Source organism: Saimiri boliviensis, chromosome 11 (assembly GCF_048565385.1).
Source record: "Saimiri boliviensis isolate mSaiBol1 chromosome 11, mSaiBol1.pri, whole genome shotgun sequence".
NCBI classification, from domain to species: domain Eukaryota; kingdom Metazoa; phylum Chordata; class Mammalia; order Primates; family Cebidae; genus Saimiri; species Saimiri boliviensis.
The window spans coordinates 31142381-31156833 of NC_133459.1; the positions used below are offsets into that span (position 1 = coordinate 31142381).

General features: G+C 48.4%; 1 protein-coding gene and 1 non-coding gene across 3 annotated transcripts in view; both read left to right on the forward strand.

The window, feature by feature from the left end:
- Positions 1–356: 356 nt before the first annotated feature.
- Positions 357–14453, forward strand: part of ZBTB8B (zinc finger and BTB domain containing 8B) — a 34642-nt gene continuing 20545 nt past the window's right edge. The window contains exon 1 of one of the 2 annotated variants that reach the window (XM_003937558.4): positions 357–404. The gene's annotated coding sequence lies outside the window, so the exon portion shown is untranslated. Of the gene's footprint in view, positions 405–3919; positions 4852–14453 lie in introns of those variants that run through there. The other variant, XM_039474184.2, reaches the window with a different exon arrangement.
- On the forward strand, positions 12675–12813 carry LOC120366283 (U4 spliceosomal RNA). Its single transcript, XR_005581010.1, has one exon. It is a non-coding gene; the product is annotated as a U4 spliceosomal RNA (small nuclear RNA).

Below are 14453 nucleotides of genomic sequence, written 5' to 3' on the forward strand. Positions count from 1 at the left end.
CATGACGTGCTTTTCGCTCTCCAGACAAAGAGACTGGTACTTGGCAGGTCCCTCAAGTGGGACTCAAAAGACCGAACCGAGCTGCAGCCTTTCGCTATCCTTGGTCCTCGCCCTTTTTGGCATCTTGGTACTTGTAGTTTTGTCCACTCTGTCTTTACCCGAAAAGCCAGTGCTGAGACCACAACTCCCATCACCCTGCGAGCACCGGCGCCTTCAGAGCGCATCCTCCGAGGGGCGCCAGCGCCATTGACCACCCTGCTGGCCGAAGGGCCCGCCTTCACGAGCCCAGACGCTCCTGCGATTGGCCAGCAACCCCGCCTCTCATCGGAGGGCGCCAGGTGAATGAAAGGGGGGCGTGTCGGTGCGGGGTGCTCCGTGGCTGCGCTGCTGGAACCCGCTAGAAGGTGAGCGCCTAGAAGCTTGTTGGCGCTGCCGCTTTCGTTGGTTTGGGGGAGGATGCGGAGCGCCCGGGAGGCTGGCCCGAGATTGGGGTTAGCGGGCAGGGTTGCCCCCTCCCAGTCATCCTCCTTTGGTCCACTTGGCCCTGGCAACTCCTGGGACCTCCGCCGCACGAGCCCTTCCGGAGTGGGGAGAGGCGGGCGCGGCCGTGGGCCCCCAGCTTCCCTGGCATTGGCTGCCCCCCCCCGCGTCGTCCAGGTGGGGGTCGCGGCGCCGACTCCTTTCTCCACGGTGAATTGTGCCCAGGCGCGGAGACTCGGCCACACTGGGGAAGTGCCTGCCGCAGCGATGGTCAGTTTGTCCGCTGGAGGCCACGAGAGGGGCTAGGCCTCGGGGCCCCACCCTCGGGCTCCGTACCCTGTAGCTGGTTCTGGTGGCCGCCACAGGTCGTCTGGTGCTGGATAGGGGAGGGTCCACCTGTCTTGCATGCAGTTTAGATGCAGTTGACCCTGAAATTCTTCATGTGGAAATGGAAACTTCTCCAGTGCCTAAAAGAAAGGAGTGACTTCCCCAACCTGTCGCACCGTGTCCTGGAGGGTTTGGGAAGGCTGGTTAGCATAGTGGTTAAGGATGTCAACCCTGGAGGCAGTCGGTTCTCCGTTCCATTCCTAGCTTGGTGATGTTATCTGTGTCTTGGAATCTCAGTTCCTCCTCTGTAAAAGAGGATGTAGTATCTGCCCTACTGGGTTAGTGTGAGGTGAAAATTAATGTGCTTGTAAAAGGCGGGCATGGTGGAGGGCACCTGTAGTCCCTGCCACTCGGAAAACTGAGGTGGGAGGATGTCTTGAGCCCAGGAGTTCCAGGCTTTATTGAGCTAGGATCGTGCACTTCAGTCTGGGCAACAGAGCAAGACTGTGCTGCTTTAAAAAAATTAATTTAAAAAGTAAAATGAATATGCTTGTACTTTATACAGTGTTTCATAAGTAATAGTGTCCAGTATTTTGCTTAACTTGAGGGGCAGGTTTTTGTTATTCTCAGGTTGGTGGGACTCAGAAAGGATTCGGGGTGGAATTCAAGGCTGCTTTTGGCCTCTGAATGGAGACAGTCGTGTGACCTGGCTAGGACTCCCTCAAAGGTATATGAGAGTTTGTATTGCAGGTAGTTGTGTTGGCATCTGCTGTCTCCTGGAGAACAAGCACTGTATTTGGTTCATTTTTCTATTCCTGGCATCTTCCTTGTGTCAGGCATTGTATGTAGCAGGTAACTGTTGAATTGAATTGGAACCATGGGATGGTTGGGAGGTTCTCTGCTAGGGTGTGGATAGATGTGCTTCTGAGAGCACTCTGCCCTAAGAGCTGCTTTTCTGGGAGCAGTGGTGATCCTCAGCACTCCCCAGGGCAGCAGCACACTTCAGGCAAATGGGGTTGATATAGATAAATATTTACACAATATATACCAAGTACAGGATTGGAGAAAGTTTTGAAGAAAGTACCATATGGATAGATTTTTGCAAAGTCAGGAAGTGGAATAAAAATAATTGCAACAGAAAAAAATAATTGCAGTGAGAAAGCCAAAAGAAATTGGTTTTAGGTGCTATTGCTGGAATGGAGGCTCTTCCAGTGAAAGATAGAAATGCCCTGGGAAGAGACCCTGTAGATCAGACCATACAAGTTAAGAAGTGTTGTGCATACTTCCATATTTTTCTACCTGGCTTGCCAACTCCTTACCCCTCTGCCCTGCCTCCTTTTTTTCTTAGTTAACAAAAATGCCAAGGCAGAAGGATCACTTGAGTCCAGGAGTTTGAGACCATGAAGACTAGCCAGGGCAACATAGTGAGACCTCATCTCTACAACAAATGTTTTTTTTTTTTTTTTTGAGACGGAGTTTCGCTCTTGTTACCCAGGCTGGAGTGCAATGGCATAATCTCGGCTCACCGCAACCTCCGCCTCCTGGGTTCAGGCAATTCTCCTGCCTCAGCCTCCTGAGTAGCTTGGATTACAGGCATGTGCCACCATGCCCAGCTACTTTTTTGTATTTTTAGTAGAGACGGGGTTTCACCATGTTGACCAGGATGGTCTCGATCTCTTGACCTTGTGATCCACCAGCCTCGGCCTCCCAAAGTGCTGGGATTACAGGCTTGAGCCACCGCGCCCGGCCAACAAATGTTTTAAGAATTAGCTGAGTGTGGTGCTGCATGCCTGTAGTTGCATCTACTTGGGAGGCTGAGGCAGGAGGATCGCTTGAGCCTGGGAGGTCGAGGCTGCAAAAAGCCAAGATCATGCCACTGCACTTCAGCCTGGGTGACAAAGTGAGACCCTGTCTCAAAAGGAAAGAAAAGGAATACATGTACATAGTAAAACATTCCATCAGAAAGGTTTAAAATGAAAGGCAAAAGTCCCTCCACCCACTTCTGTACTCCCTCTCCCCAAGGGTGTCTGCTGTTAATTCTTATACAGCCTTCCAGCAAAACATATATTTACCAGCAAAAGCGTATACATATGGGATCAACTATATATTTTGTTTGGCATCTTGCATTTTTTTTTCTTTTAATATATCTTGGTGACTTTTTCACATGAACACAGGGGCAACTCTACATGGTTGCATAATATTCAGCCATTGTGTGACTGTAAAGTCATTGATTTAACTTGTCCTCTATTGATGGACATTCACTTGTTTCTACTTCTGCGCTAGTACAAAAACCTGGTGCAACAAACATCTCCAAACTTACTTATTTTATTTATTTGAGACAGGGTCTTTCTCTGTCCCCCAGGCAGGAGTGCAGGGGTGCCATCATAGCTCACTGCAGCCTTGACCTCCCAGGCCTAAGTGATTCTCCTGCCTCAGCCTTTTGTGAAGCTGGGACCATAGATGTGCACCACCACACCTGGCAAATCTTTTAAATTTCTCGTAGAGACTGAGTTTTGCCACATTGCCCAGGCTGGTCTTAAACTCCTGAGCTCAAATGATCTGCTCACCTCAGTCTCCTGAAGTGCTGGGATTACAGGCGTGATTCACTTTGCCCAGTCCTGAACTTATAATTTTTTAAAATTTTGAATTGGAGTCCTGCTCTATCACCTAGGCTGGAGTGCAGTGGTGCAATGTCAGCTCACTGCAGCGTCTGCCTCCGAGGTTCAAGCAATTCTCCTGCCTCAGCCTCTTGAGTATCAGGGTTTATAGGTGTGCACCACCACACCCAGCTAATTCTGTATTTTTAGTAGAGAAGGGGTTTCACCATGTTTTCCAGGCTGGTCTCGAACTCTCTGACCTCAAGTGATCTTCCCCTTGGTCTCCGAAAGTGCTGAGATTACAGGCGTGAACCACTGTGTACGGCCCTGAATTTATAATTTGATGTATTTGGGGGAATATATTCAAATGAGTAAATTTATTGCAATGAATTCGCCAAGGCAAAAGGTGTGTATATTTAAAGCTTGATAAATATTGCCAAATTCCCCTCTGCTATGGTATTCCAAATTGTGTTCCCACCAATACTGGATATTATCACATTGAAAAATGTGATTTTACCAGTCTGATGTTTTCTTTAAGTTCTAAGAAAAAATAAAATGTAGTGTTTTTTCTGTCTCTTGTTTTTCCCTTAGTATTTTGATTGTCAAAGGCAACAGCAGACACTGCTGAGGAGGCTTGGTTGTCTAAGATGGACTGAAAGGATGGAGAGACGGACCCAGGGTCAGATTTAGCAAGTTTATTTCAACCTGCCAGGCTGACTGCCTCACCACAGACAGTGAAGGCAGCAGCCTAGCTTACAGACTAAAGGGGTTATATAAGGGGTTTGCAGGTGGCTGGGGCTATTCTAAGAAAAACTGCCTCTTGGTTCTCAAATGCTAACATCCTGCTTAATTGGGTTGCCATCCTGGGTTCGAGGGCTGGGTGTGACCACATCCTGGAACCCAGGTGCCCTGTTTGCAAGGCGTGAGGCTGTTTTTGCTGTGAGCTCGGCTTAGCAGGGGAGAACAGGGAGGGGGGTCTATGGGCTTGCCTTGCTGTGACCCTAACATTCCGGCCTTTTGTTATATCTATAAAAGAAAGGGAGAAGGGGCGACATTTGTTTCTAGCTGCTTCATGCTAGGTAGGGATGCTGGTTGGGGTGCGGCTGGCTTGCAAGTTGGTAGTCCTGGAATACCATCATGTTTTGTATTGTGCTGCGAGTAAAAGCTTATAATTGATTCTGTGAAAACTGGGTGAAAAGGCGTAAGAGACAAGGGCCAAAGACCAAGAGGAGGAGGAGAGTTATAGCAGGGCTGAAGAGGGGAAGCAGCCAAGGGGCCCAGGAGCTGAGAGACCAGCCGGGCTAGGAGGCCCAGGCAGAGAATTGTTTTCTTTTATTTTTGGGGCTCAGTCTTCAAGTCTTTTGACTGCATCTTGCACTATTCGGATTGGTTGAGATAGAAACAACATTGTTCATCTAGGAAGACGTCGAGACCGCCTTTTTCAGCGGTAAGTAGATCGAGGCCTCTGTGGTTCTGGAGGACAACTGCAGCCAGTGAATCTATTTGTGTTTGGAGGTTAGAAATGGACTTGGCCATGTCCTCTATACTGTCTATAACAGGCGTCCCCAAACTACAGACCGCGGGTCGCATGCGGCCCCCCAAGGCCATTTATCCAGCCCCTCGCCGCACTTCAGGAAGGGGCACCTCTTTCATTGGTGGTCAGTGAGAGGAGCAAAGTATGTGGCGGCCCTCCATTGGTCTGAGGGACAGTGAACTGGCCCCCTGTGTAAAAAGTTTGGGGACGCCTGGTCTATAAGGTCTTTGGAGAGGGAAGGATAGTAGGAGACAGTTGGAAAGCCCGGCAGTTCCTATTGCAATGCCTGCAGTCCTGTAGCTATTCCTAGTCCTGCAAGCAGAGGTATGAGCTGCACCGCCCAGTGGTGCCAGATAGGAGTGTTGACCAGGATGGGTAAGGATTGTTACCTGGGGCTATACTAATTTTTTGCGCTAAGGAATACTAGGGTGCAGGTGCCAGTCCAATTAGTGGGGAGGCAAATATAGGTGGAGGTGCCGCTTAAAAAGAAGACACCTTGGCTTGGCAGATGGAATTGATTTTGTATGATGAAGAGATGTGAATATTTGTTGTTCTTTAGGAGCCATACTCCTAACATCCCTGCAAGTGTGGCTGCAGTGAGTGGTTGTAGGGGTGCATTATGAGGGGTTTGAGTGCCCTGCAGTGCCTTATTTTCCCAATGTAGTACGAAGCATTTGGTGTCTACCAGAATCCAGTGAGAGGAGTTATTGGCAAAGAACGGGCGGAGGAGACAGTCTGGAGTTTTAGATGACTCAGTTTCACAGGAGGGCAGCCAGGGATGGAGATTTAAGCAGGAAAGGTGTCTGCTGTTGCAGAAGTCTGACTTCTTATTAAGGAGTAGGATGATGTTGAGTTTTGGGGGGCTTGAAAAGCAGAGAGTAGTTTTGAATATGTTTTGGTTGGTATGACCAGTGGAGGGTTTGAGTTGTAAAATGAAGTTTACATTGTTGGGGGGGCAGGTGGCCTAGGAGGTGGCCGGCTGGGGAATGGCATTGAAAGCACAGTGGGGCCTGAGAGAGCAGAGCTGTCTGTGTGGTGACGGGGTTTAGTAGAGGCTGAGTTTGATTGATATTGGGAGTAAGGGAGGTGGGATATGGGTGTAGTAACAGAACTGCTTGTCCAGTGGGAGATGGAGGTTTGTTATGTTCTGTGAAGGATTCAGAGAGTTGTATTAGTTGCTGTAAATTATATTGCAAAGGTCTCCCTAATTGAAAGTGGGGGTGATAGGTTACTCTAGTATGGATCTAGTCTTGTGTGGGGACAGGGATGGCAGTGTAGGCAGTGTCCGAGACAGAGAGGCACAGCCAACAGTTGCTTGGCAGAGCTGGGTTATACTGGTTTAGTTGGCACTGAGTTGAGTTGAGACTGTGGTGAAGGTAGCGTGCCAAGGGAATGGGGTAGGTGTTGGTGAGAGGGGGTAGGAATAGCAAATAAGCAAAGGGTAAGAATGAAGGTAAAAAACTGGACTTCATCCAGGGTGAAATTGCAGAGGGTGCCTTGGAAGATAAGGTCAGTTATTCAATCTAGAAATGGGGAGAGAGTAGGTTCTTTTGGAAAGAACCATGTAATATCCTCCCTGAGATGGTGAAGGAGAATGAAGCAACAAGAAGAACAGAGACAGGGCATAAAAAAAAAGGGGGGGGCAGTTATTTACCAGCAATTGTTATTCCTGCTATTAGTGCAATGATTAGGCAAAAAATTATGGCAATGAAGGCCCTCTGCTTGCTGTTCCACGTTGAGGGGCTACTGCAAACAAGAGGGTGAGTGAGGCAGCTCCCCTAAGCAATTTCCATTTAAGGGTGTTATAACACTTGATTTGTAAGAAAGGAGCAGGAACAAATAGAGAGGGAGTCATTTTGCCTAATTGTCTGGTGGCAGTCCCTCTGGAATGGATGTAAGGTGGAATCTGGTTGGCCCGAGCATGAGCTCAAGTATTTTTTTTTTTTTTTTTTTTTTTTTTAGACGGAGTTTCGCTCTTGTTACCCAGGCTGGAGTGCAATGGTGCGATCTCGGCTCACCGCAACCTCCGCCTCCTGGGTTCAGGCAATTCTCCTGCCTCAGCCTCCTGAGTAGCTGGGATTACAGGCACGTGCCACCATGCCCAGCTAATTTTTTGTATTTTTAGTAGAGACGGGGTTTCACCATGTTGACCAGGATGGTCTCGATCTCTCGACCTCATGATCCACCCGCCTCGGCCTCCCAAAGTGCTGGGATTACAAGCTTGAGCCACCGCGCCCAGCCTGAGCTCAAGTATTGAGTGATTGGCAGGGAAGGAGTAGATGGACCAGTGGGGGCCTCAGGGGCCCGTTTTAGATGATACCAACAAGTGTGTCCTGAGAGTTTGGCCACCGTGGGGGTAGTGAGGAGAACCCGGAAGGGGCCTTCCCATTTTGGTTTAAGGCTTATGGGATCAAGGGTTTTTAGAAAAACACATTCTCCTGGGAGTAGGGCCTGGTTCACTGGGCCTTCATGAGGCCTTGGGAGGGTCCCGTGGGTGTGTTGGCAGAGGAGGTGTCAGATGAGAGAGAGTGTCGAGGGATATTCTCCTAGTGGAGAGTTAGGAGGGGGCCTGTGTTGTAAGAGGAAAGGGCGTCCATACATTAACTCAAATGGGCTGAGGAAGATGGGTGCATTTGGGCTGGCTCTGATTCGGGCTAGAGCTATGGGCAGAAGGGAGGTCCAGGGCTTTTGGACTTTGAGGGTGAGTTTGGCTGAGTTTTGAGGATTCCACTTACCCTTTCGACTTTTCCAGATGACTGGGGTCGGTATGGGATATGCAGGCGCCACTGGATGCCGAGGGACTGAGAGGCTTGTTGGGTGATTTGGGAGATGAAGCTAGGGCCGTTGTCTGATTGTATGGACTGCGGGAGACCCAATCTAGGTATTTCTGTTCAAAGAATTTGAGAGACTGCTGCAGCCTTTTCTGAGGAGGTAGAGAACGCTTCCACCCACCCAGAGAAGGTGTCTGTAAGGGTAAGAAGAAACCTAGGTTTTTTGACAGGAGGCTTGTGAGTGAAGTCTACTTGCCAGTCTTCTCCTGGGAGTGATCCTCTTAGCTGGTGTGTGGGGATGGAAGGAGGGTGGAGGGCCCCTTGAGAGGAAGTTACAGAGCATACATGACAGTTTGAGGTTGTGTCCTTTAGTGTGGTAAATAGGTGGGGGGAAGAGAAGTCAGGGCAAAGGAAAACGTACAGGGGGCGTGCGCCGATATAAAAGGACTGGTGAAGAGATGTTAGAATTTCCTTGGTTTGTTTTTGAGGGATAATGAGCTTTGATTTTTGACTATCCAGTTCCCTTGGAAGGAGGCTTTTTATTGTAACAATGAAGCTTTTTCGGTGAGAGAATACTGAGGTTGGATTGTGGGGATGATGAGGAGGAGAAGGGCAGGGGCAGAGGATAGGGAGGCTATTTTTCTGCCTTGTCGGCCTTTCTGCTCCTTTTTGAGATTTCATCTGATCCTGTTTGGTGTCCTCGGTAGTGTATAACTCTTGCCTTAGCTGGGAGGTGTGCAGCTTGGAGGAGTTGATAAGTAAGGGGACCATTATTGATGGGGGTTCCTGCCTAGAATGGGAGTAGGACACCAAGGCATGATAAGGAAATAGTGTGAGAAGACGGTATTAAATAAGGAACAAGGGGTCTGGTGGCCTGTGGACTTGAGTCTGTCAGCCTCCACAACTGAGACATGTGAGGGATGAATCGGTCCTGAAAGTTCAGGTAAAGCCGAGCAGGTGGCCTTGGTATTGATTTAAAAATAGATAGGCTTACCTGCTGCTAACCGAGTTACCCTGGGCTCCGATACAGTAGTGGCTGATGCCGCCAGGGGCCCTGAACCCTGTCATTCTTCAGCGGCTAAGCCAAGGAGCTCTGGGCATGCGAGCGATTCTTCACCTTTTGTCTTGGTGAAGGGGTTGCGGGTTGGAGGTACAGGCTTTTCTGTCTGCCTGTTGAGAGGACTGTTAGACTTCCAGTGGCCTGTCTGCTGGCAGATGGGGCAAGGGCTCTTTGACACCTGTGGATTGGGACATGCCCACGCCCAGTGGCTTTCCTTGCTACATTTAAACATGACCCCAGAGGCGCACTGCTATTGGGTCTTTTGTGCCCCTGGGTGCCATAGCCAGAATGGTTTAGGTTGGCTGATGGCTGCTGCTAGAAGCTGGTGTTTACCACAATCTCTTTGGGCCTTGTTTATTTTACTTTGTTCATCCCTGTTATTGAAGACCTTGAAGGCCAGGTTGAGGAGGCCTTGTTGTGGGGTTTGAGGGCCATATTCAGCCTTTTTAAGTTTGTGCTGGATGTCTGGAGCAGATTGGGAGATAAAATGAGTGTTAAGAACTGTATTGCCTTCTTGAGGGCAGGATTAACACAGGTGTATTTTTGCAGGGCCTCTGTGAGGTGGGAAAGAAACTGGGAAGGATTTTTGTTTGCCTTTTGGGAAATTTCTTTGAATTTTTAAAAATTTACAGCCATATGGGCAGCTTTGTTAAGGCCTATCATGAGGCAAGTAATCCTGTGGTTATGAGATGCCTGGCTGGAATCTGTAGGCTGATTTTCCCAGGCCAGCTCCTCTTGGGGGACAGCAGCCGCCCCTGTGGGTTTAGTAGGGTTCTGCTGATGAAGGTCATCAGCATGTGCCTGTGCTGCAAGCCACACTCTTTCCTTCTCTTTTGGAAGGATGGTAGATGAGAGGATAATATAGAGATTATGCCAAGTGAGTTCTTAAGACCACTGAGTAAGATATTTATATTCTTTGATGTGAGTGTCTAGATTGGAGGATAAGGACCTGAGGCAGTTTTCAGTTTGGGAGAGATCGGAGAGAGAGAAGGAAACATGAACGTGGACAATGCCTTCTATCCCTGCTACTTCTTAAATGGGGAGTAAGGGAGCTGGTTGCGGGGGATGCTGAGCCTGGGATTGGGTATGGTGTGGAGATGGAGAGGAGTTGGAGTCAGAAGCAGGGGGATTGGAGAGTGGAGAGGCCAAGGGAATAGCTGGAGCTGGGGCATAAGGCGGAGGTTCAGGGGTCCTGGTGGAGGCTCCGGGCGTTGGCGGAGAGGAGGGAATCAGCTGGGTTGAAAGAGGATGGACGCATTGCCTGCCAGGGCTGTGGGAGGGGTTGAGTTGGGTTTTGATTGGGTGAGGAGGATTTGCAAAGTGGAGCAGGACTGACTGAGGGAGGGGGCGGTTGCAGAGGCTAAAGAAAGGCTGAACACAGGGAACCTCAGACCGTTTACCACTGCGGTGGCGGAAATTGTCAAGGTCCCGGAGAACGTCGAAATTTAAAGTGCCATTCTCAGGCTACTGAGAACCATTGTCTAATTTATGTTGGGGCCAGGCCATATTACAATAGAAAATTAATCTCTTGGGCCTGACTTCAGACCAGAGACCAAGGGTGTCCAGATTTCAGAGGAGTCATCCTAAGGGGGTAGTTTTCGATGGAATGGACTGTCTGGACCCCACGGTGAAAGACTGGAAGAGGAGGAGGCTGCCAAAGAGAAGGAAGACAGGAGAGAGCATCCGCTGCCCTGTTTCCTTCACCTAAGACAGTGAATTTGGAATAGTAGCTGTTGAATTAGGCATCCCCAAGATGACAGGACTGAGGCCCCTGGGGCCAGAAGGGTGTTCTGGGCCCAGCGCTGAGACTTTTGGACAGAAAATGGACAGACAGTTGAGGAACCTGGGTGAAGGCAAACCTCTATCCAACTTACCAGCTGGGAGGTGATAATTCGGATGGAGATAACCACAGTTGGCAATAGAGGTCTGGGGTTTCCTTCCTGGGTCTGGAAAGGGGTTCAGCATGGGCGGTGGGGGGTGGGGATGGGGTAGCCTGGGAGCAGGGAAAGAGAGAGAGAGAGAGAGAGAGAGAGAGAGCGCGAGAGCGCGGCCAGCACCTACTCCTGTCCTGGGGTTTCGGCATCAAAATGTAAGGTTGACCAAAAGGATGGAGAGACAGACCTAGGGTAAGGTTTAGCAAGTTTGTTTCAACCTGCCAGGCTGGCTGCCTCACCACAGGCAGTGAAGGCAGCAGCCTGGCTTACAAACTATGGGGATTATATAGGGGGTTTACAGGTTGGCTGGGTGCTAATCTAAGAAAAACTGCCTCTTGATGCTTAAGTGCTAACATCCTGCTTAATTGGGTCACCATCCTGGGTTCAAGAGCTGGGTGCGACCACATGCTGGAACCCAGGTTCCCTGTTTGCAAGGCATGAGGCTGTTTTTGCTGTGCGCTAGGCTTAGCAGGGGAGAACAGGGAGGGGGGTCTATGGGTTTGCCTTGCTGTGACCTTAACAGGTTGGAGCAGTGGGAAGGGGTAAGAATGTCAGTGAAACCTTAGTCCTATGAAAGTTTTGATTGAGGCCGGGCGCGGTGGCTTATGCCTGTAATCCCAGCACTTTGGAAGGCTGAGGTGGGCTGATCACAAAGTCAGGAGATCCAGACCATCCTGGCTAAGGTGAAACTCTGACTCTACTAAAATAAATAAATAAATAAATAAATAAATAAAGTTTTGATTGATTTATTTGGTAATAGCAGAATTTTTCAGATATTCGAAAGTACTTTTTTTTAACCAAAATGTTAACTTTAACTACTTTGGATAGGAAAAAAATCCTAAAATTATGACATAACTTCCTTGAGTTTAAAATGAATATTAAGATAGGAATCTTCTTAATGCCTTAGGCCCATCAGTTATAGCCCTGGGCTATAATTTAGTGATGTCCTTAGGCCATTTTGAACATGTAGAAGCATTTAATACCCTTAGCTAAATGGCCTCCAGCTGATACTTTGAAAAAATTTCTAAGTATACCTTTTATAGCTTTTTTACTTTTTCATAACTGTCAGTTTTCATTTTTAAGTTTGTCAGTTTACCGTATTTGCTTACCGAGGCTTCTCTCTAGCCTCCTCTGAATTGGTTCTCTAGTTTCTAAACTTTATTACTTGTTGTAAATACATACAAAGTAGGTATAAGTTGACATTTAATAAGGTTGCAGTAAGTCTTTCATGGGTAAAGCCTGAACAATTAATGCATAAGCCTTGGATTTTGCCAGTGGAGGGACCCTTTACTGGGGAAAGGGGTGCCTGATTTCTTATTGGGAAAGGTATTGGTGTGTTCCATTTGTGGAGAGGAGGAGTGGTTGAAGAGCTGTTAGCAGTGGTTTCAGCTGTAGCTAAGCCTTTTGTGATTCCAGCAGAGGGGATGCACTTGGCTATAGGAACCTCTCTGAGCTCAATGGGTCAGTAAGTAAAGGGGTAATAGTTGGTGGATGGTTATGTGGTTTTTGTGATGGAAGAAGATGGAGGGGAGGGTTTGAGGAACAGGCTAGTAACTCTATCCTCACTACCAAGTGGATTTTATCCATTTATTTATTTGTTTTGGAGACAGAGTCTAGCTGTATACCTAGGCTGGAGTGCAGTGGTACGACCTCAGCTCACTGCAACCTGTGCCTTCTGGGTTCAAGTGATTCTCATGCCTCAGCCTCCCAAGTAGCTGAGATTACAGGCACCTGCCACCAGACCTGGCTAATTTTTGTATTTTTAGTAGAGATGAGGTTTTGCCATGTTGGGCACACTGGTCTTGAACTCCTGACCTCAGATGATCTGCCTACCTCGGCCTCCCAAAGTGCTGGGATTACAGGTGTGAGCCACCTGCTCACCCCAAGGGAATTTTAAACTTGGTTTATAGCTTATCTACTAAGCAGTTAAGAAAGGAGTATTCCTTTTTTTGCTTAACAAATCTATTTTGTAGCTTTGCGCAGTGGCAGTATCATAGCCAATGAGGTTTATCCGAGGGGCGATTATTGCTAATTGAAAAATTTTCCCAATACCCCGTGATGACGACTTGAAATATAGTCGGCACTGGCAATTTTTGAGTCTTTACGGAGACTGAATTTAAAAACAAACAAACAAACAAAAATCTATTTTGTCCAAAGCACTCTGCCAGATACTGTAAGTGATATCGAATTGAATAAGACATGGCTCATGCTTTCAAAGGGCTTGTAGTTCGCTGACAGAGAAGGACCAGGACATAAATCATAAGCAGGAGTTAACCAAGGGTAGTGGAATCAATCAGTTAGGAGTCTCTCAGTTGTATGAAATGGAAAACCCAACTCAGAGGCCAGTCGTGGTGGCTCACATCTGTAACCTCAGCACTTTGAGACTGAGAGGCCAAGGCAGGCAGATCACTTGAGGCCAGGAGTTCAAGACTAGCCTGGGCAACATGGCAAAACCCTGTCTCTACCAAAAATACAAAAAAATTAGCCTGGTGTGGTGGGTACCTGTAGTCCCAGCTACGTGGGAGGCTGAGGTAGGAGGATTGCTTGAACCAGGGAGATGGAGGTTGCAGTGAGCCAAGATCACACCACTGCATGCCAGCCTGGGTACCAGAGTGAGACCCCATCCCCCATCTCAAAAAAAAAAATAATAATAGTATTAAAAAAAAGAAAACCCAACTCAGACCAGCTAAAGTGAAAAGGAACTTAATTGGCTTCTGGCACTGCTTGAGTTGGGGCTCCGATGTTGTCCCCAGATTCCATCAGCCTGAGCTGGGCAGTCATCTTTGTTAGGCTGGTTTCCCTGGTGGTGTAGCAGCAGCATCCTTCACATCCTGCATCCCACAGAGCAGAAAGTGCTCTTTTTTGGAAGTTCCAGCAAATGTTTTATTGCTTTTCATTGGCTCTGAAAGCCACATGGCCATCTCCAAGCCAATCACCGTGGTCAGAGGGTAGGATGCGTTGATTGTATTAGCCTACATTATAGTTTACACACTTGGTGCTTGGGGATGGCACCAGCTTTATGCAAAGCATGTTGGCCAGTAATGGGGGAAGGACGCTTCCATCAAAGCCAAAAACGGCACTAGAACCAAAAGAATGGGGAATGCATGCTGGCTAGCCCAAGAATCCACCAAATTCTTCACTGTAATGATGATAAAAGGAGACCAGTCTCATTCATGATCAGTCTGGGCAACATGGTGAAACCCCATCTCTACTAAATACAAAAAATTAGCCAGACATGGTGGCATGCACCTGTAATCCCAGCTACTCGGGAGGCTGAGGCAGGAGAATCGCTTGAACCCGGAAGGCAGAGGTTGCAGTGAGCTGAGATCTCACGCCATTGCACTCAAAGTTCTGGATTGGGACACTGGAGACTCGGTGTGGGTAGCTTCCACTTGTAATCTCAGGACTTTGGGAGGTGGAGGCAGGCTTGAGGCACAGAGCTTGAGACCAGCCTGGGCAACATAGCATGACTGCCATCTTACAAAAAAAATTTTTTTTTAGTTGGCCAGACACAGTGGCACGCACCTCTAGTCCTAGATCTTGGGAGGCTGAAGCAGGAGGGTTGCTTGAGCCCAGAAGCTTGAGGCTTAGTGAGCTATGATTATACCATTTGCAGTCCAGCTTGGGCAGCAGACCAAGACCCTGTCTCTAAGAAAGAAAACCAGTTTCGGCCGGGTGTGGTGGCTCACGCCTGTAATCCAAGCACTTTGGAGGCCAAGGCGGGCAGATCAACTGAGGTCGGGAGTTCAA